General features: G+C 36.1%; 1 long non-coding RNA gene across 1 annotated transcript in view; it reads left to right on the top strand.

Annotated features, from left to right (window-relative positions):
- The window catches only part of LOC148054790 (uncharacterized), a 97,580-nt gene extending 87,205 nt beyond the window's left edge, over nt 1-10,375 (top strand). Inside the window, exon 3 of the long non-coding RNA XR_015706344.1 lies at nt 10,333-10,375. This is a non-coding gene — a long non-coding RNA (uncharacterized LOC148054790). The remainder of the gene's footprint in view (nt 1-10,332) is intronic.
- Nucleotides 10,376-25,599: the final 15,224 nt, after the last annotated feature.

Here is a 25,599-nt window from a genome sequence, read left to right as displayed (position 1 = left end):
TGGAATAGGGTAGTAGATCTCTGCTTTAAAAACATTTAATGAGTTAGGCAGCCTGTCTTCAGCACCAGTTCCAATATTGTTACCTTTGATATAGCTGAACCACTATTAGCAGCTGCAGGAATGGTTAAAGCTAAAATGTCACTGGTCAAAATTCATTCACTGATTATTTTTCATGAAAGAGTATAATGTCTCCTGTTAAGACTCTGTTAGCTGATAACACAGTTTCATGGTTTCAGTCACCTGTGCTGGTTACTGGTTTCAAAGCCTAATTTTGCCTGCCTTTGCAATAACCATCACCAGCTTTGGAAGCAGGCAAGCCACAGGGCAAGTCAGGCACAGCAAGGGCTGCACAAACCACAGGAGCACTGCCTGCCTCAGCCTACTAGGGAGAGCCTCTTTTGGCGAGGGGAAAATTGAGTTTTCTCTGTATCAGCAGTGTTCAGGCCAGCTTTGGGAAGGACCCTTCATTCATGGTCCCATCATTCACGTCAATAGCAGTTAATAGTTCATGTTTGCTCACACAGGATGCTGCTGAGAAGCCAGAGGCTCCTTATTTTCCAGTCTGGCAGTTTTTTGGATCAGCTCCGATCTGGCTTACTGTTAGTTCACAGTACAGAGACTGTCCTGCCAAGAGTGATCAATGATCTCCCGTGGGTTATCAGTTGTGGTCACTATTCCATCTTGATCATAGCTGATTTGTCATCATCTTGGGATTGTACAGACCACAAGGTCTGCTGTTGTAACAGATTTTCAATAATTCCACATACCTGGTGTTAGTACCCTGTTATGATGTTCCAGTGCTATCCCATGTTGTTAGGATATGAACGTGAAAGCTTCCATGCTGTAAATCTCTTCACAGTTTCTACTTCTGATATCTGTTTATTTTCATATTACAATTCCACATGCCTTGAAGAATGCTAAAATAGTAAAGAGAAGGGAGGAATAATTTTCACTAATTCCAAGTCCAGGTTTTCTACTTCTGCAAGATAACAGTAATAATTTGCCGTGTCTGCTATTTTGTTTTCCATGCTAGAATTCTAGATGACTGTTGTAATGTCGGCTTCTTTTAACAGGTGATGTCTTCTGTGTTACGTAGATCATTGCTATACCACAGCTTCACTACCAGAACTTTCTATTTCTTTCAGCAAATCTGAACTTTTTAGAGCTAATCCTACTTGTGATTTCATGCATGCATACTAGACATACATACATACCAGGTGATAAATACTTTTGGCTGACTAATAGTATACTTTGTTTAACTTACTATTGCAACATGCAAACTAGACTGGCATCTCTCAATTTGCAAGACTAGGCATGGTTTTCAGGTGACCTGCAGAGTCATTTCAATATGGCTTTTATATGAAAGAAAAGTGTTTGCACTATGAATTGTACCAAAGGCAAGAATGGAACAATGAAATGGTGTGGCTAAGTTATTTCAATTCTTTACCTTCTTTGTAGTTTTCATGTATTGTAGACAGGATTATGGTTAGAATAATGGCAGCAGCCTGCTATTGGAAAGCTGACGAATATTCCTGTTTATGTGAGGTACAGGGCACTCTGTGAAGTTGATGTTCAATACGCTGGAACTGAGGCATAGCTATATACCTGAAGTATAGGTGGCTATCTTCAATTAGGTGGTAGATAGGGTCCTAACTATTTTTCAGGCTATAGACTTCAGTAGTTCAGATGACTGGCCAAATATTTCTATCATTTATTTCCCTTGAAATTGCTAATGCTCCATTCAGAATTCCATATCCACTTATCTCAGGAATGAATTGATATCGTTGCAGGAGGTTTATGCACAGGGCTGGATCATGTTGTGTTCGAACAAAGGATCACTGGTAGGAAAATGAGCTATAGCTCTGTCTTATCTGTCAGGAACAAGTCAAGTACAATAAGAAGCTTTTTTTTTGAGGCATCATGGGAATTGAATCCCTCCTCCTACTGTGTTGTTTGTGTAGATAGTTAGTACATGGCTTGATAACAGAACTTATTTGTGGAACAGAATTTATTACTGGATAAGAAAGCGCTTGTGTATCCATCTACCTTACGGCAATATACAACAAAAACATTATTTGAGGTGCTGTTCTCAGAAGCTCCTTTGTGGGTATTCCTTAATGACTGCAGTGTTACTTTCTTTATCTGTATTACTGAATGGGATAATCATCTTCATAATATGACTATATATTTTAAGCTTATTTAAAGGTTTTTGGATTATACTTACGATTTCCTGATAATTGGTGGGTTTGTTCCTCAAAATTTAATATTGAAGGAACTATTAAGATAATAATGTTAGAAAAAAATATGTTAGGAACTGTGCAGAGCCCTCAGCAGACCCAGTCTGAGTGGGGCAAGAGAGGACCTTCCTGCATACCTGCTCTGCTGTGATGTGCCCTGTGGTGGGTGTGATGCACAGCACCAGACAAATGTTTAAGAGAGGGATTCTGCAACCTGTTGTAAATTCTCATGTGCTAAAAGACAAAACAGAGATGGCTGTCTCGTTGCACTAAATTTTCTTCCTATATCATGACAGAAGTAAAAAAACAAATTCTGGGTCCCATTTTACTTTTGGGTAAACTTTGCTCCAAGGCATAGTAAAAAAAGTATTGTATATAAATTTGATACCAATTGGAGCAATAGGATTGCTGGTTCCTGTGGGTTGTTTTTCCAGCAAATCAATATTGGCTGCACTGCCAAGTTAACTCATCTTAAAGTAAAGCTGGGAGGACTGGGACTTGCGGCTGTATAATGCTCTAGCTGAATTGCAATGAAAACCCACTAAATACACTTTGCATTTGCATGTAGTTTTAAAGTGACATGGGTAGAGAGAACTATAGACCTTGTGAGTGCAACCAGTGGAGGTGACATGCTCAGACATCTCAGTTATCATGAGAGCTGAGATTACCAAAAAACAGGTTAAAAAGCTGTTGTAGGAAGCTCTCACACAGTGCTCAATGAAGCAGTTTTGTATATTAATAATCCTGCTTGGAGCTCTTACGACAAAAATGTGGTAAAAGAGGGAGATGAAAGGAAGAAAACAGATTTTTCAGTATACGTAGTACTGAACACTGTGGACAGACACGCTATTAAAAAATGACCAAAGTTGGGTTCTGAAATCCATATTTAGGCAGCCAACAAAGTGACTTTTTCCCTCTGAAGTGCCAAATATACCCAGCAATTTCCATTAACTTCGTTAAAGCTGTGCAAAGTCACCAGAGTCCCATTGGCCCCTTGCTCAACACAAGCTCAGGTCCCTCATCAGCAGTGTAAGTCAGTGTGGAACTGGAATGCTTCAGTCAAGTCAGAATCAGGTAAACCCAACAACCTTTACTGTTTTATTCATCTGTAGTTGCTCGCATACATTTAGTTTTCATTTTCCTGCCTTAACATGCTGGACTGGTGCACTAAGTCTTACTCAAAAATTTGCAAAAACACACCAGAGAAAAAGCAAGGAAGTCATTTAATATGTTAGAAAAAACTGAGTAAGGAAAACTGAGAGAAGAATAAATCTTATTTCAATGAAATCAGAGTATGAAAGGATTTTTCACTAAGAATCTGAAGAAGATGAGCTGAGATAGCTGGCTGAGTATGTGGGCAAGTTAGTGCTTATTGTGATAAATGTTGTTTATGTACACACCAGCAGGAAGTAAACTGAGATTGCTTTCTCTTCACTTAAATCCTAGGAGCGAAGCATTAGAACAATTGCTGATCTTAAAGTATTGAGATGAATAGGGTTAATTTTTCCTTTTAAAAAAAGACAAACACCCCCTCACCCCAACATTCATGAAGTCACTAAAGAAGGAATAGAGATCCAGAACCTAAGGATTGAAGTGAGCTCTTTGGCAGTAACTAATGGTGAGCTATTTTGTCCTATCTTACACCAGCAGTAGATTTTATATGGTTGTGAACCAATGTGTAGCTATTATAAATGATCTACACAAGTAATTGTAAGATTATTAACAGTTTAACCAGATAGCTTAAAATTAATGTGTTTTTCTTTTTTTATATACATTAGAAATATGAGAAACCTAACTTACAATTTCATATAGTTTTCTCTGGTGGCAATCTGTAGTATTCTAAGGAAACGTATTAAAACTGGCATTAAATTTCAGTTCTTAATAATAAAAACTACAAAATTCTTGATCTGATGTTAACATAATCGTAACCTAGATCTTCTTGGAGAACCTCTCTGTCTTTTTTCATTATTATTTCCTTTATATTTCTTTCCTAGTTCTACAGTGAGACAGTTAAGAAGGTCATTCTGACCAAATGGCTGTAATATCTCATACTTCTATTTGGCAGTTCTTCCAAGTGGCTGTTTGATCTTAGCTGTATACTACAGAAGTATTTCCATTTAGAATAAACTGCAACTGGCTGTCTGACTGTTCTACATAAATCTGAGTGCATTTAGACTTCTGATAAAAGTGTCCAATAAACTTTTGGCTCAATGATAAAAATGAGCTGGGGTGCCATTCTTTCCAATTGTCGTCTTTTGGGACCAATATTAGCAAGATGAGTGTTCCAGGGCTTATTATAACAACTGGAATTCATTTCTATATGTTGCTGTAGATATCTATGCCTTTCTGATTTGATGTACTGTTACTATTAGATAAAAGCAAGATATTTTATTTAAAGAACATGACAAGACTTTATTTCCAGTGGTTATAAAGAATAGTCTAGAACTTGCTGGTGAACTGTATATACTGTTGCTTCCTGTGCAGTTTTTTTAATACATGTTTACATTTACATTTATTACCTGAAGGCAAAATGGTAGTTAAGTAAAAAAAAAAAAAAAAAAAAAATCAACTCAAACATATATTTCGATATTGAAAAACAAGTGTATAGTATGTCTTTGAAAATAATATATTTCAGATGTGTTCTTTGCCAGAATAGCCTTTAGGCAAATGTGTAGGCCATTACCACAGATGCAAAATGCTTGTAAAATTCCACAGGTATGAGAAAGTCTTTTAATTATATTGCCTTTTACAGTAATAAATACGTGTAAAGAATATACACAGAGAGCTATAGGCTGTTATTTGTACACAAGTACTTTGTGCAAATACTTATTTGTGGAGTATTACCATATTTTATGAAGTTATATCTACAAGAAAAATCTTGTCTGGTATTTGATGAACATTCTTAGATTTGAGTACAAAATGTAGAATGTTGTCTACTTTCATGTCTAAAACTTAGATTTGTGGGTTAGTAAAAGTGAAGGTTTATCTATTTTTGGAATTCTTGGATTCAGTACGAATAATAAGCCAAAGTCTAAATAAAGTTTTGTTCATTCAGGTTTGGACAGTAGGACTGAAAAGCATAAACACTTCCAAGCATGCTCTCTTCCGTAGAACTCCTTTCCTTTTTTTCCCCAGGTTTGGGTGCTAGCTTTGTAACTACCATCCTGATACATAATTTGAATATTTCAGAAGAGGTGTTTGGAGTTTTGGATTCATATGTAGAATGATGAAAGACTATCTGCAACATTGGAATACTGTTCAGCAGGAAAGTTATGACTATTACTTGATTCCTTGGTTTGGGTTCAGGTTGTTTTTGCTTTAGCCTGAGATGATATTGATTTGTAAGGATTTTTTTCTTTCTTGTAGTTGCGCACACTGAATTATCTGAACAAATAATAGTGTTCCTGACAGTACTGTGCTACTGGGAGCTCAGTTGCTAGTAAAGCATGCAATAAAGCTGCCTTCCAGCATGATCTTGCAAAGTTCCATAGAAGACAAAAATCTAATTTTCAGTCTGTCTTTTGGCACACAAACATTCAGTAAACCAGTCTGTCCTGGAAAATACAGCTAAATCTTTTAAGTGCTATATTTATTCTCTAAAAAGGCTTTTTACATACTGCTAGTAGAAACCAGAGTCTATAACATAAGAGAATTAAAAAAAAAAAAAAACACATAAAGAAAAAAAAAAGGAAAAAAGCATAGATGGACTGGAATTGCACCTGAATATATAATGTAAATTAAGATATCTCCAACAGGACTTATTGTTCTACTGCTGCTTCTTTTTTTTTTTTTTTCTTCTCAGTCAGGCTGGTATTATACTGATTATCACATTACTCTGAGGTTTTTGGTTTTTTTTCTTTTTTCCAGAACCTTGTACAAGGAACTCATAAACATATTGCTTTATTTAGGTAGGTTAGGCCTGCTAGGAGTTCATGTATTTCCTTTTGAAAAGCAGAATCTACATGTGGTCATTTTTAGAAGTTATAATTATTAAAATAGTTTTAATCTTGAATCTCTAAAATGTTTGTGGATGATGCCCATATGGTATTAGGAAGGCTCATTAATCAGTTATTCTAATAACCTGAAGGTGGCTCAGTAAATATCTAGCTAATGCATTTTGTAAATACTACCATGATTATACATTTCACTGGGTTGTTATAAAATGATTTGTTCCCCTGACATATCCTTGTAAGTGAGAAGTAGTAGCTCAGCTGATCTTATCAAGAGGGAAAGGTTAAATTAATGACTGATTCAGTCAGTCTTTTAGCCTTCATTAGCAGTGAATTAATTTCTTAAAGAAATAAAGATCATCTTGAGTTGTTTAATGTGTAAATTTTATTTTAAACTTTCACAGGCCCACATCTATTTACAGAATAACACATTAATGGTGAAGTTTAAAAAACATGTATCCTTCACAAATGGCTAATCATGCTAAATTGCAAGACCTTCACCCTCTCCTGGCTCTGTAATAAAAGCTAAAAACATGCACAGGTTAGTAACCTTGGTTTTAACAAGAAGGCACTCTATTTGGAGTAAACACTTGCTATGTTAGTAATGTATAAATAGGATATGGTATTTTTAATGAATTTATAGGACTAACAATTCAGTGTTTCAGAAGGTGGCAGTGATAGGCCCAGAAATTATTACCATGGTTTGACTTGAAAAGTACTGGAGAATAAGTCATCTGCTTCCATAATAAATGTGGAAAGAGTGCTTTCCATATAGAAAATACTTTTAAAATCTATTCAAATATTTGAAACAAATGTATGCAATCTCAGACAGTGCTTTCATAAATTGGATAGGATCAAATAGTAGGGCAAGAGGTCTTGAAGGTATTTCTTATGTTTCTATAAATGATACTGGTGACTCACTAGGTCATCCCTTCTTTTGAATCAGTTTTGAACCAATGTTTCATAAAGTACTAGTGGGAAGTTAGTGTGGGAAGTGCTCTTTCAGATGAGACCATATGTGGCCATGAAAGTTTCCCCCGTTCTCCCTTCAAGAGTAAGATTCAGAGGTTTGGATTTTTGCTTTGCCTTCGTTCATTTCATTCTGCCTACTGCAGCTAAAAATGACTCCTGTAATTCTAATTACGGTAGCCATTCCTTTATTTAAAAAATGAACAAAACCGAAGTCTTGATTAGTGTTTTGCCATGTGAGGTCCATTGAATAGTATCCTTAATATGTTTGCAGTACTGTAAAATGAAACTGGAATCCATAATTCAGTCTACAAAATTATTCTATTTCTTTAAGAATAGCAAGAGGTGCTGTCTTTTATTAATCTTATTAAATACATGTAGGCCATGGAATAGCTTTTGTTATATTTTAAATTATGGCAGGCTCTGTAAAGGTATTTTTGTTTTGGTTTTTTTTCAGTAGTGTTTGTTGCTTTAATCGGGTGGGGATTTTTTTGATAGAAAGATGTTTCTATCTGTATAATTTATAACTTAGTGTGTGGAAGACAACACAAAGAACGTGCTGATTATTCAATATTTTCTTTTTTATATTGGATCAAATATGCATATATCATTCCCCCAAGGCATCTGAATAGATAAAAACACTGTGCGTAATGGCACACTTACCTGGTAAAAATTCAGCTACTCTGCATAGCAGTTTGTTCTGTTCAACACCATCTGGCAGCTGCAAGGAGGAAAAAAATAGCCAGCTATATCTGCACGTAACCTTCCTGGTACTTCACTAACACCATCCAGTGTGGCATGGCTGCAATATTTTTCATGGCTGATTTATTGACAGCACTCAGAATGCATGCAGTTTCTTTCAGAATGTTACTGTTGAAATAATTCTGAGATCCTTGATTTGATAGCAGAATCATGAAAGTAAGTGAGCAGATATGTCAGCCTTCTAACCAAAGTCATTCATATTATTGTTGTCATTAAAGAAAAGGTGCTGAAAAGATAAGGCCTTTGGTATGGTTTCTACAGTCTAAATATAGACACTAAAAAAGCAAGCAGCAAGCTTTTGGAAAAAGACTTGGAAGGAGCAGTAAAACATTCAGAAAACCTGAAAATTTTTAGGTATGTTTTAGGATCAGATGTTGTTGGTTTTATGCTGCTCCATCTGCTTCCATATTAGAGAAGCTGAAATGAGACACGGAGGAAAAAAATCTTTAAATATATATTGATATTTTAAATTGATTTTCTCAAGCATATTTGTATACTAGCTAATTTCTATGAACATTTGTGTGCTCCAGTTATACTAAGACATGAGTTTACAGTCAAACAATTTGAATGGATGGAGTCATGAATATATGAAACTTTGAAAAAGAATTAAAAAACAAAAAACCAACATAGATAATTTGCTATATAAAGGTGAGGAAACTGATCAAATTTTTTTTCTTCACTTCAGGTTCAATGAATAGACCTATTTGCTTAGTCCAGCAGTTGAGGAGATGGGACTTGGAGGAAATTGAGAGTATTGTGACAGGGGATGAAGGGGACATGGGAAAATGTCGGGAGTATAGTGGGGAGGGGGAAATTAAACTCTCTCACAGAAAATTAGATTACTTACACATGAATTAGAGCAGACATTAACCTAAAGCAATTTGCTTGTGGGTCACAGTCTGATTTTCAGACTCAGTTCTCTAACTCTGTGCATAGAACAGCTAGGTTGTCCACACCTGTATGTGGTACCACAAGCATAAACTTGTATGCAAATAAGAAAGGTAGCTGGAACAAATGCGTATGCTGTGATTATTCAAAACTGAAGAAGATTAGCCCTCTGTTAATACGTCTGTGTGTCAGGATAGCAGGTACCTTTCAGCAGCAGAGAGAGCTAAGTTGACAAAGATCAGTGTAAACTAGCTTTGGACCTTCCCACTTAAGTTCATTATAAAATCACAGTTTCAATCTATTTCACTTTAATTCAGGACATGGTGTGTCAACACACATTGCTCTAAGGTATAATGTCCTCTCTGTGGCTGCTAATGGACTGAGCCATAGACTAATTTAATCACAGTGCCGTACATCTCTTGATGCGTATGGAATCCTATGGGATTACACCAGAGAACAGTGTCATAGACAAAAATGTAAATTTTTTTTTGGTGAGGATTGCAAGCTTCTAGAGTAAGAGAATTTGGATCACTGTCCAAAATCTTATCTAGATATTTTCTTTTATTCTTTGTTTTACCTTTAAAAAAAGAAAGTAATTCTGTGATAACTTGGTTCTTTTAAGAATGTCTTCATCACTGTGATTTAAATCGATTGCACTATCAGATTATTGAAACGTTTGTGTATTTCAGTAGCTACTATTACGTATTAAAAGTCCAGCGATACTGAATCGAAATAGTGAAGTTTCTCACAAATGTAACATGTGGGTCAGCAAGGAGTAAAGTAGTAAGAAAACAGAAGCAGCATGTCACGACATGTTACAGCTTTGAATTGTATACCCTTCTTTGCCTATTGTGGTTTTTTTATGCAACCTTAATTGGAATGAAATGTTTATAACAAATATTTAATCAGGATTCAGTGATTAAATAGGCAAATTTAATTTTGCTGTCATTATTTTTTCCTAGGTAATCAATGCAGATGTGATTTAATGACAAAGTCTAATTGAGTACTTTCATTCTATGAAAAGAAAATTAAAAGGAGAAAATTCACACTTTAAATTATAAGCAATGATGGAGGTATAGGACAATTCCTGGGGATTAATGACTATCTGAGAAAGCTGAAGGCTCAAGGCTTAGCTGTGGGCTGTTAACCTCAGGTGGTAATTAATTCTTCAAGTAATGCTCCATGCCCTGATCATTATTACAACTGAACAGTGATGGAGTAGCAAGCTTCAGCAATTAAACTATCAGCAATATTTTTAAATGCATATTTTCCTCTCCCACTTGGGTATGCTGACACAAAGCAAAGAATGAATCAAACCGTTGATAGTATCCAGTCAAACCCTTGGTGTTTTTCTTAATATGTATGATCTGCCATTGAGGACATGCCACATTATGTGACTGCATTTGTTGAGCCACACATTGTTGTCCTGGTAGCTGCGTCCTGCACACACTAAATATACAGCTGGATGTATACGCCTCTAGGGAGCCTTGAAACTTACACAGATACTTCTTCTCTCTCTCTAACAGTAATGATGCAGATGCCACTGGCTTGACTCACATCAAAATTGCCGTGTAAGTAGCATCCTCTTGTCTTCACCATTCTACATGCCGATTTCCCCATCTTTCTGCAATTAAATACGTAGCTAAACCTTATTCTGCTAGGTTCTTTGAGACTGCTGTATGGCCTCATTAGTCAAAGGAGAAGCAAGACAGAATCCCCTACAAGCTAAAGCTAGAACTTGTTAAAAACAATGTAAGAACTTGTACCAACATATTGCTGCTTTGGTACAGCTTTTTTGATACAGCTTCAGGCAGTGAATTCTGATGATCTGCAGCTAGACCTTTACTCAGTTTTGTGAAGAGTCAAAAGATCTCATGCTGTTGCTTTTGGCTTGAGATCTACATGATTATCTGATACCACCATGTTAGGCTAAACATTCCTGTACCTAAGCATTGCGTTTATACATACTATATACTCGGTTCACATGCAGAGAGTCTACGAATACTCCCAAGTCTTGGCAAAACATGCAGTCTTCTCTAAAGTCAGTCAGTAAGTGGTTCAGAAACAACTGTTGAAATGCTTCAAAATATTTATTCTACTGCTGAAGCATTTCGGCCTATGAGTCAAGGGCAGATTAACAGACGAAAGCAGCTAATCCAAAATCAGAAGTTTATGCGTGACTGGAGCAAGCATACTAATGAAGCATGTAGTTAGATAGGTCTCAATAAGATGTTAATAACACTTCTGCAAAGAAGAGGTGAGGAAGCCAGCCATGGCAAGCCACTTTCTAGAGCGACTTCAGGTGAGAAAAGGACCAAGGATTGCTGGAAGCATATCCTAGTTAGCGATATCATTATCACATTGTCATTATGGGCTTAGATATCACATATAGCATAGGTAGTACACCAAAGCATTTTGGTGTCATCTGCTGGTTTAAAGTGCAGCATGTATGAGAATGTATGGCCTGCAGAATAGGCATATGAAAGTTAAAATGTATTATGTTTCTCATTTTACATAACTTTTGAGTTTTAACTTATTAGTTTCATTTACATTCATTCAAATGTGAGTATAATAGAATAAATTATTTTCAAATTAATGTAAAACAATAAAAACTCTAGGGCAACTTTGATTATTTAAGTTGATTATAATACTTAAATGTTGACAGGATAATGTATTCACCAATTATTCCACTGAATAATAAATCTTTTGTTGCAGTTCTCTGCTTGTCAAAATAATGTTCTCTATTTTAAAATAGTCTCTACTGAAACATGCATTTGTGGTTGTGATCTCCCATAACTGCTGCAAGGAGGAATAAATTGTATGCTTGCACATTTTGCCAGTCCATCAGCATGTTGGTAAACCACTTCATATACAACATAAACATTAATGGCAGCAAAGTTAGAGTTATGGCTGCTACTATCCCTCCTGCCTACGTGGTCCATCCGTGTTCTGTGTTAGTCATAATATTTGGAAGTTAGATTTTTTTTTTTTTTTAATTTCTTCCTGAGCTAGTGTTTAATAGAATTCTTCTCCTTATGATATTCCAGCATAGTCATTAGTGGGAAAATAACTGCTATACTTTAGTGATTACTACAGAGATTCCAGCATATCAGGGTTGGGGGAAAGGGGAAGAACTCCATGTGTGTGAATCTGTGGCAATAAAAGTGTGGTTTAAAATGAAAAATAAGCGTAAACCTAGTTCTGATCCATCTATTTCACAGGTATTTTCACAGATTTTTATCTTATACCCCAGTTTTGATCTTGTTCATAGGGGCAGCATAACATAGTATGGGCAGCAGGTCTGAGTGTAATTTTTTTCAATCTCTCTGCAATAAATGACAAGATATTCAATATCTCATTTCTGTATTGGAGTTCAAGTAAAGTACTGCCACTTATCTAGCTGTTGCCTAAAAATGTAGGCAACTTCCAAGTAGTGCCTTGTATGGTGTGTGAGAAGAAGAATGGCTTGCAGATCATTTGTGATTTTGAAAGATTAGAGCATTAGTTTGTACCCACAATGGACACTAGATATCTCTAATAGTTTCTGATTAAGTGTTTGAAAATTATTTTAATATACCAAAATACATCAGATGAGTCTATAACATGAAAATAATAAACATCTTAAAATTCAGTTCCTTACTGTTGAACCCTGAATGTTTGAATTTCACAAGGAATCTTGTGAATCCATTTGTAAGTGAAATCTTATTTACCAAAATATATTTAAACTACCAAAAGCTTTGATTTCTATATTTTCAAATGTTTGCGAGATCGATCTCTCTAATATTTTCTTTTTCTCCACTGACAATATGTTTGATCATCTAGCTAAGCAGACCATCTGATACTCTATCCATTTTTGGGGGTGGGGGGAAAGGATAGTAACAACAGATTTGAGATTTCAAGCTCTTTCAAAGTCCTGAGTTTCAAGAAGTATTGAAGGCTGTCCTCCAGAAATGAAGCCATAGAAGAGTGATTAAATAAGCCTCCACTGCCTTCCTCCTCTTTCATTCTGTGAACTTTTGAAAAATCATCGTGGTCATCTGAGCTCATGCCAAGTCACACAGTGATTAAGAATGGTTGGGATGCTGCTATCAGTCCTTAGACTTCCAGTAACGTATATTTTGTTAGCAGTTATGGCATCTTAGCCAGTTATTTCTGCTTATATACTTAATGCTCTGCTGTTCTTTCCAAGTGTTCAGGAGGTTTTAATAGTAGTTTAGATTTGTGTGTTGGTGCTTCTGATAAGATCTATTTTTATGTTTGTGATTACAGTTAAAATGGTTATATCTCTGTAGGTGGCCTGTGTCACTCAGGCTCAGACTTATATAAAAATGTTAGGCTTGATGGCTGTGGAGTATTTTCTCTGATTAAATTAAACTTTGTAACAAAGAAACAGGATTTTTCATCTGTTTAAACCCATTATTTAAGCCTACTTTGAATTTTATTTATTTATTTATTTCCCAACAATAGGGAAACTCCATGTTCTGTGTATAATCAAACATGTATTTTATATTTTGCATTATAATTTAAAAGTAATTAAATTCATTTAAAATAAGTATTCAGTTTTATAACTTCATAAAATGTATTAAGTAAAAAAATATAATTAATTTTTATAATTATAAAAAGAAAGGGAGAAAGAATTTCTACTTGTGTTCATCAGTCCCTCAGTATTATTAAGCAGGGGTGCTTAATTTCTAAAAATGTCCACAAGACTTCCGGTGCTACAAATGATCTTTATTACGCAAATTGACCAGAATCCACCAGGGAGCACATTCAGGTTAATATTTGGAGGAAACACCCTAATGTGTCTCTATATAGCAGAGATATGCATTATTTTCTGTCCTAAAGAGTACATAATAAAACCTTTCATACGGCTGGCTTTACTTTTATATCCACAACTTTGCCACTTTTCACAGTTCTCATTGAAGAAAAAAAATTCTTTATTGGTTTGATTCTTGTCTGTTATCTTGATTCAAAGTCTGCCAACATCAAGAGAAAGTCTATTATTAGTTTAAATGAGTTATGCTGGCCTGCATCACTGCAGATACTCAGTAGCTTCTGAGGATTTGTGTGTCAGACTTCATTCACAAACAGAAAAATATGACTGATAGTAGTTCACTGGGTGCTGGTGAGGGCAGATATATGAAATACAGTAGAACTGAGGAGCTTTCAAACATACATGTGCTGGTTTTGGCTGGGATAGAGTTAATTTTCTTCATAGTAGCTAGTATGGGGCTATAGTTTGGATTTGTACTGAAAACAGTGTTGATAACACAGGGATGTTTTAGCTACTGCTGAGCAGTGCTTACACAGAGTCAAGGCCTTTTCTTCCTCTCACCCCACCCCACCAGGGAGGAGGCTGGAGGTGCACAAGAAGTAGGGAGGGGACACAGCCAGGACGGCTGACCCCAACTGACCAAAGGGCTATTCCACACCATATGACATCATGCTCAGCAATAAAACCTGGGGGAAGAAGAAGGAAGGGGGGGGATGTTCAGAGTGATGGCATTTGTCTTCCCAAGTAACCGTTAGGCGTGATGGAGCCCTGCTTTCCTGGAGATGGCTGAACACCTGCCTGCCGATGGGAAGTAGTGAATGAATTCCTTGCTTTGCTTTGCTTGGGTGCGCAGCTTTTGCTTTACCTATTAAACTGTCTTTATCTCAACCCACGAGTTTTCTCACTTTTGCTCTCCCATTTCTCTCCCCCATCCTACTGGGGTGGAGTGAGCAAGTGGCTGTGTGGTGCTTAATTGCCAGCTGGGGTTAAACCATGACAATACATTATGTCAACATTGCAGCTAAGGTGTTCAGCTGGATACCACTGCAGGTATACAGATGCGATTTTAATCTTGTTGGCTTGGGTAACAGTAAAGGTGACAGAGACATTGGGTGGCAGGAGCTGTCTCCAGATCCTTTTATGGTGCCAGGGGCCAGTTTGTGTGGCTGTTACTACTGTTGGCAGGTAGGTTAAAAAAAAGCTTCATTTTGTCATCAAAAGCTTCTCAACATTGAGAACTGGGAAAAGAGTGATTCTAAAGATTAGTTTACTGAAAGCATACAAAAACAAGTAATAAATCCTAGAAAGATTTGATGAAATAATTTCCTACAAATGTGGGAAGTAACTTAAATAAGGGACTAAGAGTAACACTGTGTGGCCTCCTACCTAACATGCTGACAAATCACTTGTATTTTCTATGTATTAGTTTGTTTCCAGAATAATTGGTATTGGCTGTCTTAATTAAATTTATTAATGAAGTTGAACAGAGGTCACTTTATAATAACTGATGGAAATTCTCTGCTTTTTATTTCTTTTATCATTCTATTACAGAACAAAGATCAGATGTGGAAAGGTGAAGGCAAAGGAATTCAAATGCTCTGAGTTCCTCACAGTGTTTCCAGATACAGCTGGCAGAGATATATTGACTGCAACCTGTTTTGATGCAACAAAAAAGTGAGTTGTACAGCCAATGACTGTACTTGTGTCCAAGAATCATCAGTTAAGACTCATGAATGCCAATCCATAAGATTAGAATCTGACTTTAAGCTATTGTTCATGATATTAAGACCGAAGAGATGTGTTTTCCCTGTCAGATAATGGACTCAAACAGGAATGATTACAAAGTAGTGTGGGAGACATAATCTGAGTTCAGTTATACTGCTCTGTAGATAGGTGGTGTGTAAGGCTATAACTTCATGACTCCTTATCTCTTATGAGGTTTCAAGTAACAACAAGTGAGCTTGACTTTCTCTGTTTTATGCACCGGGAATTTAAGAAGTGACAATATGTTTAGTGTTTAGAAACACTGAAAGTAGTTCCCAACACTAGCTTTTTGTTCTCTCAGGCAGCTCAGCCTTCTCTGTTCCCTTCTTTATCCAGTATAAGGATACTTCTGTGCTCCAAGCAAAAGAATTCCTTTATACTTGAGAGTTAAAAGTAATACTGAATTCTGTGTAATCATATAAGGTAAAAATTAAAGTTTTTGCCTATAATATTTTATTACTATCATGTGTTTAGTCTATTACGGAGTCTATAAAAGAACAGAAATCTTCATCAGAAAATCAAATTGACCTACAGGATATTTTTACATGATTAATTTTCAGGCACTTAAAAGATGAAATCATCTAGTGGGCTGCACTGGGGAGAGCTCACTGGAATTTGTGTATAGTGAAATTCTGGAGTGTGACCGTTCTTATTAACTAATGCCCATTCTGTAAGAGACTATCTCAACTTAGAGTGAAAGACAGAGAACACATTTCTCCTTCTCCTCTTTTACCCATCTCCTTTATCTTCATTAAAATATGGATTAAGATTCTTATCTTCCTTCTTTATCTCCATTAAACCACTGTCACTGAAGACAAATTTTGTCCCCCTGGTTGGTTTTTACAATGTTATTGTGCTTTTCTGGTGTAGAGCAGTATATGAAATTTTCAGCTTTCAACTTTTCATCCAGATAGTTGTTTGGAAAATCCTGTGATACTTTTGTGCAGAGAAATGAAGATTTTTTTCTTTTTTACTTCTTCTACCTCTACAGTATAACAGTGATCTTTTTCCTCTTCCCAAGAAATTACAAATGTATAAAATATTATGCCATTCATTCAGTTAGCTTTTTTCTGCATAGTTTCTTAACAAACAAGGCATCTCTTCTCACGCTACATGTAGAATGTACTTCATATTGTGTGTTTCAGCCAGCAGTTTAAACATGCCTCTTGACTGGTAAAACATGAATGGCAGTCTCACTGGTCCATCTGTTTAAAGTATTTTTGAAGTGCTATAGCGCAAGCCATAATATTTATGAAATTTCATCTTCGTTTGGATAGTGACAACATTTTTAACTTTAACTGTTATTTTGTTTCTATTTTTTTTGCCATAAAGTTGAAATACTTCAGAAAGGAAAACATACTGGAGCCTAGTTCTGCAGACAAAGGCAAAACTTTACATTGAATAAGCAATTGTTTGGGGTTTTTTCCTTTGTATTTTCCTGCAAAAAATAACATATGCCTGGAAAAGTTTGGGAGCAATTTTCATATCTTTGGAAGCATAAAGCCTGAGTCTGCCTAGCTGAGTCATGAGAGTTGAGAGTAAACCCACAATAACTAGTACAGCTCCAGCAGCATACAGCAGTATCTAACTAATGTAAGAGAGCTTGGAGTTGGGCTTGCTGGTAGTGGTCATTCTCTTTGAATTAATTTATAGGCTGTGCCAGATAAGATTATTGAAAATCAAACGAGCCTACAGCATAATGAATATTTTACTGAGCCAAATATTCATAATGTAAAAACAAGTTATTCTAGCTCTCACACCATGCATCCAAAATAAGTACCACACAACCAAACCTGTCTTTGAATAAATCTAGCAGAATATGATTAAAAGTACAGTAATCAGTAGGTTATTTAGGTCTCATTTTTCTTTTTCTGTTGTCATATTCTTCCTAATATGCCTTCAGGTTCTTCTTAGAAAAATGTATTTTTAATTTCTAAGCATGTTTTCTTCAGCTTGCATCATGCACTATAGTTTATGCATACATGAATGCAGAAACTAATGTAACCTGTTTGTACATTTATCAGATTACATCTACCCCATTAGTCTCCATAATGGCTAAGTAGTGGTTCCTGTGTGTATCTCCTGTGCTGACCTCATCTATCAATGGGCCTAGAGTGGAAAAGATTCTCCTGTTCCCAATATAAATTACTCTTTAGCCCAGCTTATGTCTTTGAGCTGATATAATGGTACTATTCACAAGAGTGAAGTTGGTTTTGTTCAGACATATTTTTAGTGTATAACATCCCAGTCCTACACTAGGTCTAACAAGATGGGAACACAGAATCCTTAGGGTCCAACAGCAAGATAAGTGTGTAAGTATAATCAAAATTGGCAGTTTTGAACATTCGTGATTAGAAAATTAATGGCTAATTCATTCAAGCTTCATTCATGTTTTGTACCTAGCAGATACATCAAAGGCAAGTTAGAAAGTTAGTTTTGAAACAAAAAAATATTTTCAGGACTTTTAAATTCAGCATGCTAAAAATAAAAATTATTTGACTTTAAATCAAATTTCTTAAAATCAATACAAAGTGAGCTAAATGTTTTCTGAAAGTTGCAAAAATGTATATATAAAGATGTGGAATTGCCATGTGCATTTTCTTCCAATTTGGTTTAAGTCCATTCAAATGAACACTCGACACAAAACATTATTACAGAGAGTAACGTGGTCACTTTCTGTCATTAATGTGCATCTTTTCCCTTTGTAGTTTGCTAGTTCTTAGGATAATGGAATGTTTTTTCCAGCAGTTTAAACAGATTGAATAATTTTTAGATATATTTCAGCTGCTTGTATGCAAAATTAGAAGTATGATTGTGAAACGAATGCTGTAAGCTCTGTGATTCTGTTCTGTCTTAGGAACTATGAGGTAAAATATATTCAGTGGACAAATAATGGTTTTGCTGTACAATAAATAGCTAACTATTTTTGCAGCTATAATACTACTTTTTTTTTTTTTCAGTTTAGTGTTATCATTTAGCGTATGCTGTGTTTTAATTGTCTGTTTTAATTCTCTGTGCATTAGTCCTAAAGACTAGATGATTGGTATATTGAATATTTTGTTAAGTTATTGTAATATATGAAATTTGTTTAATTTGGATAAGGTCTAGGATCTTTTTTTTTTTTGTCTTTTTTTTTTCTTAAGCTTAAATTCAAATCTCCCTATAAATTCAAATCTCTACTCTTGCATAATGACTACTAGACATATCACACCACACTTTCGAGGTAACCATGGCATCCATGTATTAAAAAAGTGTCAACTGATTATTCTTTTTCTTCTTCGTCCCACTTTAACTCCTTATACATTGGATTATAAACAGAACATAGACTGTCCTACATCCTTTGTATGTATCCTCTTACTGTCTTGTGGACATGTGGTGCCTGCAGGCAGTAATATATGCAAGCAAATTTCAGAGGAGCTGCTTTGAGAAGCAATTGGAATGAGAGGTCCTACTTAGTGTTTTACAAATAACTTGGGATTATTTGTGTTTGGGGCATTTTTTTTTTTTCCAGAGAGGAAAATGACTGCTCTAAAGCAAATCACAGCAAGCACCATCACACAACAGTGACACAGCGACAAGCACCCTCCCCAGGCAGTGGCCACTGTTTAGTGTCAGAACCATTCCAGTCCTCATTCCACTCCTATTGTGCTTCTTTAGGCAATGTTCAAAGCCAGATTTAGCTGATTAATGCCAACATAACTGACTAAAGTTTCTCATAGTTCAAATCCTGTCAGTAGTATTGATATCATGCATCATCTTACGTATGAGTAGCGGTGAATTAAAAGGCAAGAGCTGTGCCTGCTCTCCAACACTAACTGCTTAGCCAGCAGAAGCCTCTCCATACTGAAATAAGAAAGCTGTTTTTATCAAAAAAATGTCATACAACATTTTGTGATTTGGAATTCACAATGTTATTTTTTCATTTAGAGAAAAAATAATGCTTACAATAAACATTTTCAGCCAAGATAGGAAGAAGATGAGAGCAAATCATGGGATCATGTCATTTCTGTGGAGAGAAGAATTGAGGTGTTATTTTAGAATTTCTCACAAGTTCTTATTTTTATTGCTATCATGCCCGGTTCTTCTTCTCCACTGACACATATGGCACCTCCGACTCTTTCTGGCATCAACAACTGACTCTGTCAGTGTACATAAGAAGCCTGTAACTGTCTCATGCCACCCCTAAAATTATGAATCCTGAACCAAGGCTTCTTCAAGTCAGAGGGGGAAGTCTATGCTAAGAAAGTTGTAGAAAATGAATTTTAGGGAATGTCTAGTATAACTCAAGCCCTGTAGTGGAATCAGATGAAATAAAACATGCTGGTACCTAGCTGAACTCCTACATTTGAATAATTAGTGATGGTTTTTAATAGCTATTTTTTATAGTTTATGGTTGATTGTGCACTATGATAATGACTTCTTGTGTCTTGTTTACTTTTTGGTATTTGAAGGGTGTCTTTCAATATAGTACCCATAAGACTTCATGAAAATATTACTTAAATTGAAAATTTCTACAGCAGTCAGCATTTTTATAAAACATTCCATATGTTTATTAGTGTTTGCAAAGATCAAAAACTTGAGAAAAGACTATTGCAAATATAAAATATCTAGCTTACTGTCTCAAGAATTTTAAGCATATTGTAATCTTGAGATAGAAAGAGCTAGTAAGCCAGCTGACATAATCTCCATTATTCTATTGACAGTGTAAAAAAATATAAGGAGAACTAAAGATTAAGTATATTGTCAGTGTCGTGGTTTAACCCTAGCCAGCAACTAAGCACCACACAGCCACTCGCTCACTCCCCTTCAGTGGGATGGGGGAGAGAATCAGAAGAGTAAAAGTGAGAAAACTTGTGGATTGAGATAAAGACAGTTTAATAGGTAAAGCAAAAGCTGCGCACCCAAGCAAAGCAAAGCAAGGAATTCATTCACTACTTCCCATCGGCAGGCAGGTGTTCAGCCATCTCCAGGAAAGCAGGGCTCCATCACGCCTAACGGTTACTTGGGAAGACAAATGCCATCACTCTGAACATCCCCCCCCTTCCTTCTTCTTCCCCCAGGTTTTATTGCTGAGCATGACGTCATATGGTGTGGAATAGCCCTTTGGTCAGTTGGGGTCAGCCGTCCTGGCTGCGTCCCCTCCCTACTTCTTGTGCACCCCTAGACTCCTCACTGATGGGGTGGGGTGAGAAGCAGGAAAGGCCTTGGCTCTGTGTAAGCACTGCTCAGCAGTAGCTAAAACACCCCTGTGTTATCAACACTGTTTTCATTACAAATCCAAACCATAGCCCCATACTAGCTACTATGAAGAAAATTAACTCTATCCCAGTCAAAACCAGTACATCAGGTAATCCATAACCAGGCACCATTGTAACAATAGACATGTGCTTTTTGTGGTGTTCATGATAAAGTGGTATGGACAACTGGTTCACTTCATTAAAAAAGTACAACATAATGAAGAGATGAAAACCCAAAGCTGTTTAATGTTATCTTTACAATGTACTACGTTGTGGTACTGGATTTGGTTTTTTGCATTTGGGTTGGGGTTTTTTGTTTGGTTTTTTTTGCAAGTGGAGGTTCTGTAAATTGCAGAATAAACTTGTAACAGGCAAAGGTAATATTAAGGCTTTTGCAGGCAAAGACAAGCACTGTTTCAACAGGTATGTTGATATGTATGGCCCTTAAAAAAACAGCAAAAGTTTGTACATTTAGGAGGATTGATTAGATGATCCATAGCAGACTTTTGCAGATTCTTTTATAAAGCAAAATAGTAAGGATGGTTTTGCTGTCATGGATGGTGCCCGAGTTGTTTGGGCTCATTGATGCCATATAAAATACTTTCCCTTTTCTCCCATTATTTCATTTATTTATATGGTATTTTGCAGTATGAGAGCATTAGAGGGCAAACCTTCAATGTTATTTTTCCCTAGCAGTTCAGATTCCCCTTCTGTCTTTCCCAGCAAGTCTTCTCTAACTGAAATATTTTTGGACTTAGTAGTATAAAACAATTGCCAGCACAAGTGGTTAGAAATTATTTCTTCAGGTGGTTGCCCAGGCTTTCCTTTCTCTTTCTGTAAGAGCTTTCTTGCTCATTTTTATTCAAAATAATAAAAAAGAAAGACTAAATGGCCAAGACAAAGCTTCCCTTCTCACATGCTTACGAGAGCTCAACCCAAGCCAAACTTTAAAACTTGAAATCTAACTATGCTTATTGATTCATCCTGAAGAAGGAAGCGGATACAGAGAAAGTGAGGTTTTTTGTAACCTATTTTTGCAAAATCTAGTATAGTTGAATTTAAAACATCAGGGTTTACGAATTTTACAGAGCAGTCAACATATGATATCCAATTCTCAAAATTTTTAATTTACTCTGCAATTAGTTTATATTTAATTCCTTGTTTCTGATTGGGTCTTTCTTCTGTAATACATAAAGGATGATATCCACTATTGTTAAATGAATTGAGAACTTGAATTTGTTAAGCTCTTAGTCCAGTTCTTAATTGGATCTGGAAATGTTTGTTTCACTGTGGAGAAGCTAGGCAGAAACTCGTCGCTGAAATCAGGATTTTGTGAAGTAATGAAGGGCCTAAGGATGTTTACTTCAGGATACAGTTTATGAATTGAACTGTGTATTTTTAGTCACAATATGGAAATGGACCATAAAAAAGTGTTAAGTCAGTCTTAGGATATGCACAACCCTTCTGGCTGGCCTTCTGTATGAGAATTCCCTTTAAATAATTGATTTGGAAACAGTCTAAAGGCCATTCAGCTGTATTGCTGTGCAATTATGCTGGTGATCTTTATGCTTTGTAAAATGTTTTCTTCATTTCTAAAGTGGAATTTTACATGCAACTTGATATTTTTGTTCCCCTTAATAATGCACACTTCTTGAATAGTCCTTTCCATGAAAAAGAATATATACCTCAGTTGCTAAGGTGGTTTATCTTGTCCCACAAATTCTTATTAAAGAGGAGAAAAAAAGCACCTTTGTGGGCAATATAATGACACATAAATAGCTAAATTAGGAAACAAATTTCTGGAAAACAATAACTCACCTGGCCAGGAAGAATACAAAGAGAATACTGTCTTATGAAAAAAAGTAAACAGAGTTAAGAATGGATTCATGACCAGATTTATGGGCAAAGAGTGGAGGCAAAAAAACCAAAACACACAAAAGCAAAACAAAATGAAAGTGATAGAGGCAACTATAAGTAAAACTTAAACGTGAGGCTGCATTTCAATTATCCCTCCCTGACCATCACTTTGAATTAGGTTAGAAGAATAATATTAAAAGTTACTGGGAAATAAATAATGTTGGCTTAACACTTTGTGCCCAGCATAACATGATAAAATGCTTTTATACTGAGGATTTAAAGGAAAAACATTTTTGTGTATCCAGTCTAATATTTATTTCACTGTTCTGCACCCTTTGGAAGTATGAAGAGATCATCCGGTCTCACCCATATGTCACAAACTTTTAAACGTTACCTCATTAACATTAACTTGATACTATAACTGGGTTTAAACTAAAATCCTCCAATGGCCAGAGAAAGAAACTTAGGCCCCACCAATTTAAGGGCAGAGAAATTAAAAGATTACTTATATCATCTAAAAGAACATCATAGAAGCATAGAATCATTTAGGTTGGAAAAGGCCTTTAAGATCATCAAGTCCAACCGTAAACCTAACACTGCCAAGTCCCATTGTGGTGGGTTTTTAATCCATTTTACTTACGGATGAGTCCATTTCAAGGTTTTTTGTATACCCATGCTTATCATCTGGATTTTAGCTTGATTAAAATCTTTTCCACTAATTTATCACCTGGAAATTTGCAAGGATAAAGTAGCTTACTGTCTCCAGTTAAAAAGGCAATGAAAAGGAATTTTTACTACAGTCATGTCACAAGATGAAATTCAAAACAGATGTACTGAACATACTCAAGGAGTAAAAGGTAGCATAGCCACTTTGGCCAACCTTAGCTAATTAGTTTTGCCAGGAGTAAAGGCACTTCTAATACATTGGTTATACAGCTTCCAGGACATTTGCAGCTATCCTTGTGCTGCCTTGTGTGGATGTATCATCAGTTCAGCTGACACTAGCTTACAAGTCTCTTCTCTGAGATCTGTTAATGGCTTTCCTAGTGATCACATAGCTTAGAGTCATAGAGAGAGATTTTAGTGCTGTAGAAGTTTAATCACTCTCAGTGCACATTTCATTAATAAAAAGAGGTTTGGGTCCTTCTTACTTCTGAAAACAAAGCTTATGTGATTGTGCTTTTTGTATATCTCTGTGCTTTCTTACAGAGACACTTGAATTTGTTATCTAATTTCAGCCAGAAGGCAATAAAGGAGGGAAGACAAAACTGAGAGGGGGTCAAAGACAACAGTTGGAGGCTACGTTTTCACAAACTAAAAAGATTTAGCCACAAATAGCACAGAGCTTCTTATAGGAAGATCAGTATTCTCATAGGAAGATCAATGCTTTTTAGGTAACGAGTCACTTGTTCATGCTCTGTAGTTCACTTGTGAGAGTGGATAAAGGCATGTTTTCTTCAGTCCTGCATAGAGATGTGGATCTCCATGGATTCCCATTTTGCATGTCGAGGAAGGAATTGACACAGGACTTGATTAGTGCCTTGGAACTTCCCTAGATGCTCCCCCAAAGCTGTCCGTCCTGCACCGCACAGTGACAGCGGCTGCATGTTTCCAGTCTCACCTGCCCTTGCCTAGAGAGGAAAGTCTAGGTTGTCCCTGACTTAGAAGACAAGAATATGTATGTCTGCCTGTCATGCTTATTCCTCTCTTCCTCCCTTCCTTTTCCTTTATGTAAGAGCTAAGCAACTTACTGACATTGCTTAGCAAAACTTGTGTCTAATTTTTTGCGTCACTAAATTAGTGACACAGTTCCTGTTTGCTTCTATGGGAATAGTAGCAGGTTGCAAGTTATTGACCGCTTTCTGAGGTTACAGCCATAGTCTATGGAAACTGGCACACTTCTAATAACTTCGGTGGAGATTTGTTGATTTATAAGTGTTGGCCTGAAATAATCAAATTTTAATGCCTTTAAATTAAAAAAATTGAAATTGTAATAACATAAGGATTCATCAAAGTAAAATGGAAAAGAAATAACTTAACTTTAGAGAGACAAGTGTATTTTTTAACATACCTAGGATTAGTGCTTCAGATACCACATGAACGAAATTCCCATCTAGCAGCTAGATACCTTGAAGTCGGCTTCAAGGTAGATGGTAAGTAACATGTGAAGAGACACTTAGCTTTTACTGTACATCTCCCATGGTCACTCACCAACAGACTGTCCAGGACTTGTTCTTCTGAATTAAGCTCTGAGCTTAATTAAGGTGAATTAAGCATTCATTCCTTTTAGAGTAGTGCTCTAATCAATACCAATGGCCTTCAGAGAGGCCAGCATGAACAAAAACGGTGGACAGCCTGCCACCAGCCTTTTTCTTCATTAGATTACTGCAGGTCAACTTGGAAGGATACAATGTTCAACAGAGCAAAAATGCATATGGGATGACACTGTCACATCAGTTCTAAAGAATGGGTATTCTGAATGTGCCAACAGCATTCTAAGACTAACTTAGCTTTTTGACAAAGTCTTTTTCGGTATAGATTTTCCTGTCTTCCATGTTCGTTTTCACCTCTGCTGTCTTTTCACCTTGGGCACGGTCTCTAACTTATTCAGGGATTTTTTTCCCTTTTCCTTGCTTGAAAAGCTCTTAAAAGAGATAGCCCTTCAAACTTTTTTTTAAGTGAGAGTCACCATTTTTCAGCATGTTATGCTACCAGATTAGGAACAATGCTTCACAGTAGTTATCAGACAGTAGTTACTTTCAAAACAGAATGACCTTTAAAAGTATGTCAAGTTTTACTTGGTCACTTTGGTAAAGTATCGCATTTGGTAAATGTTGATAAAATCTCACGATTAACTTGAACAATTTAAGATTAAAGTTGCCAGTCCAACGTAGGGAAGCCTAGCATGAGACTTGTTTACCTTTCGTGTTTGGTATCTTAAACAAGAGTCACTGCAGATGGTGATAGCCTTTCTTGGAGAGTTTAAAACATCATTTTACTTCTTGTAACAGTTAACTGGTCCTTGGAGGTCAGAATTAGGTAATCTTCCCATTCTGCTTAATCTGTATAAAGGTATGTAAAGCTACATGACAGTTTTACAGAGAACTTTAAATATGATAAGTATGGTTGTCTTACTGATCACGAAGGTGCAGTGTGGTTAG

Source organism: Nipponia nippon, unplaced genomic scaffold (genome assembly GCF_047370975.1).
Source record: "Nipponia nippon isolate SJK-2023a ecotype South Korea unplaced genomic scaffold, ASM4737097v1 scaffold_3, whole genome shotgun sequence".
In the NCBI taxonomy this organism is placed as follows: Eukaryota; Metazoa; Chordata; class Aves; order Pelecaniformes; family Threskiornithidae; genus Nipponia; species Nipponia nippon.
Note: the sequence above shows the minus strand (reverse complement) of the source record. Positions and strands in the feature narration are given on the sequence as shown.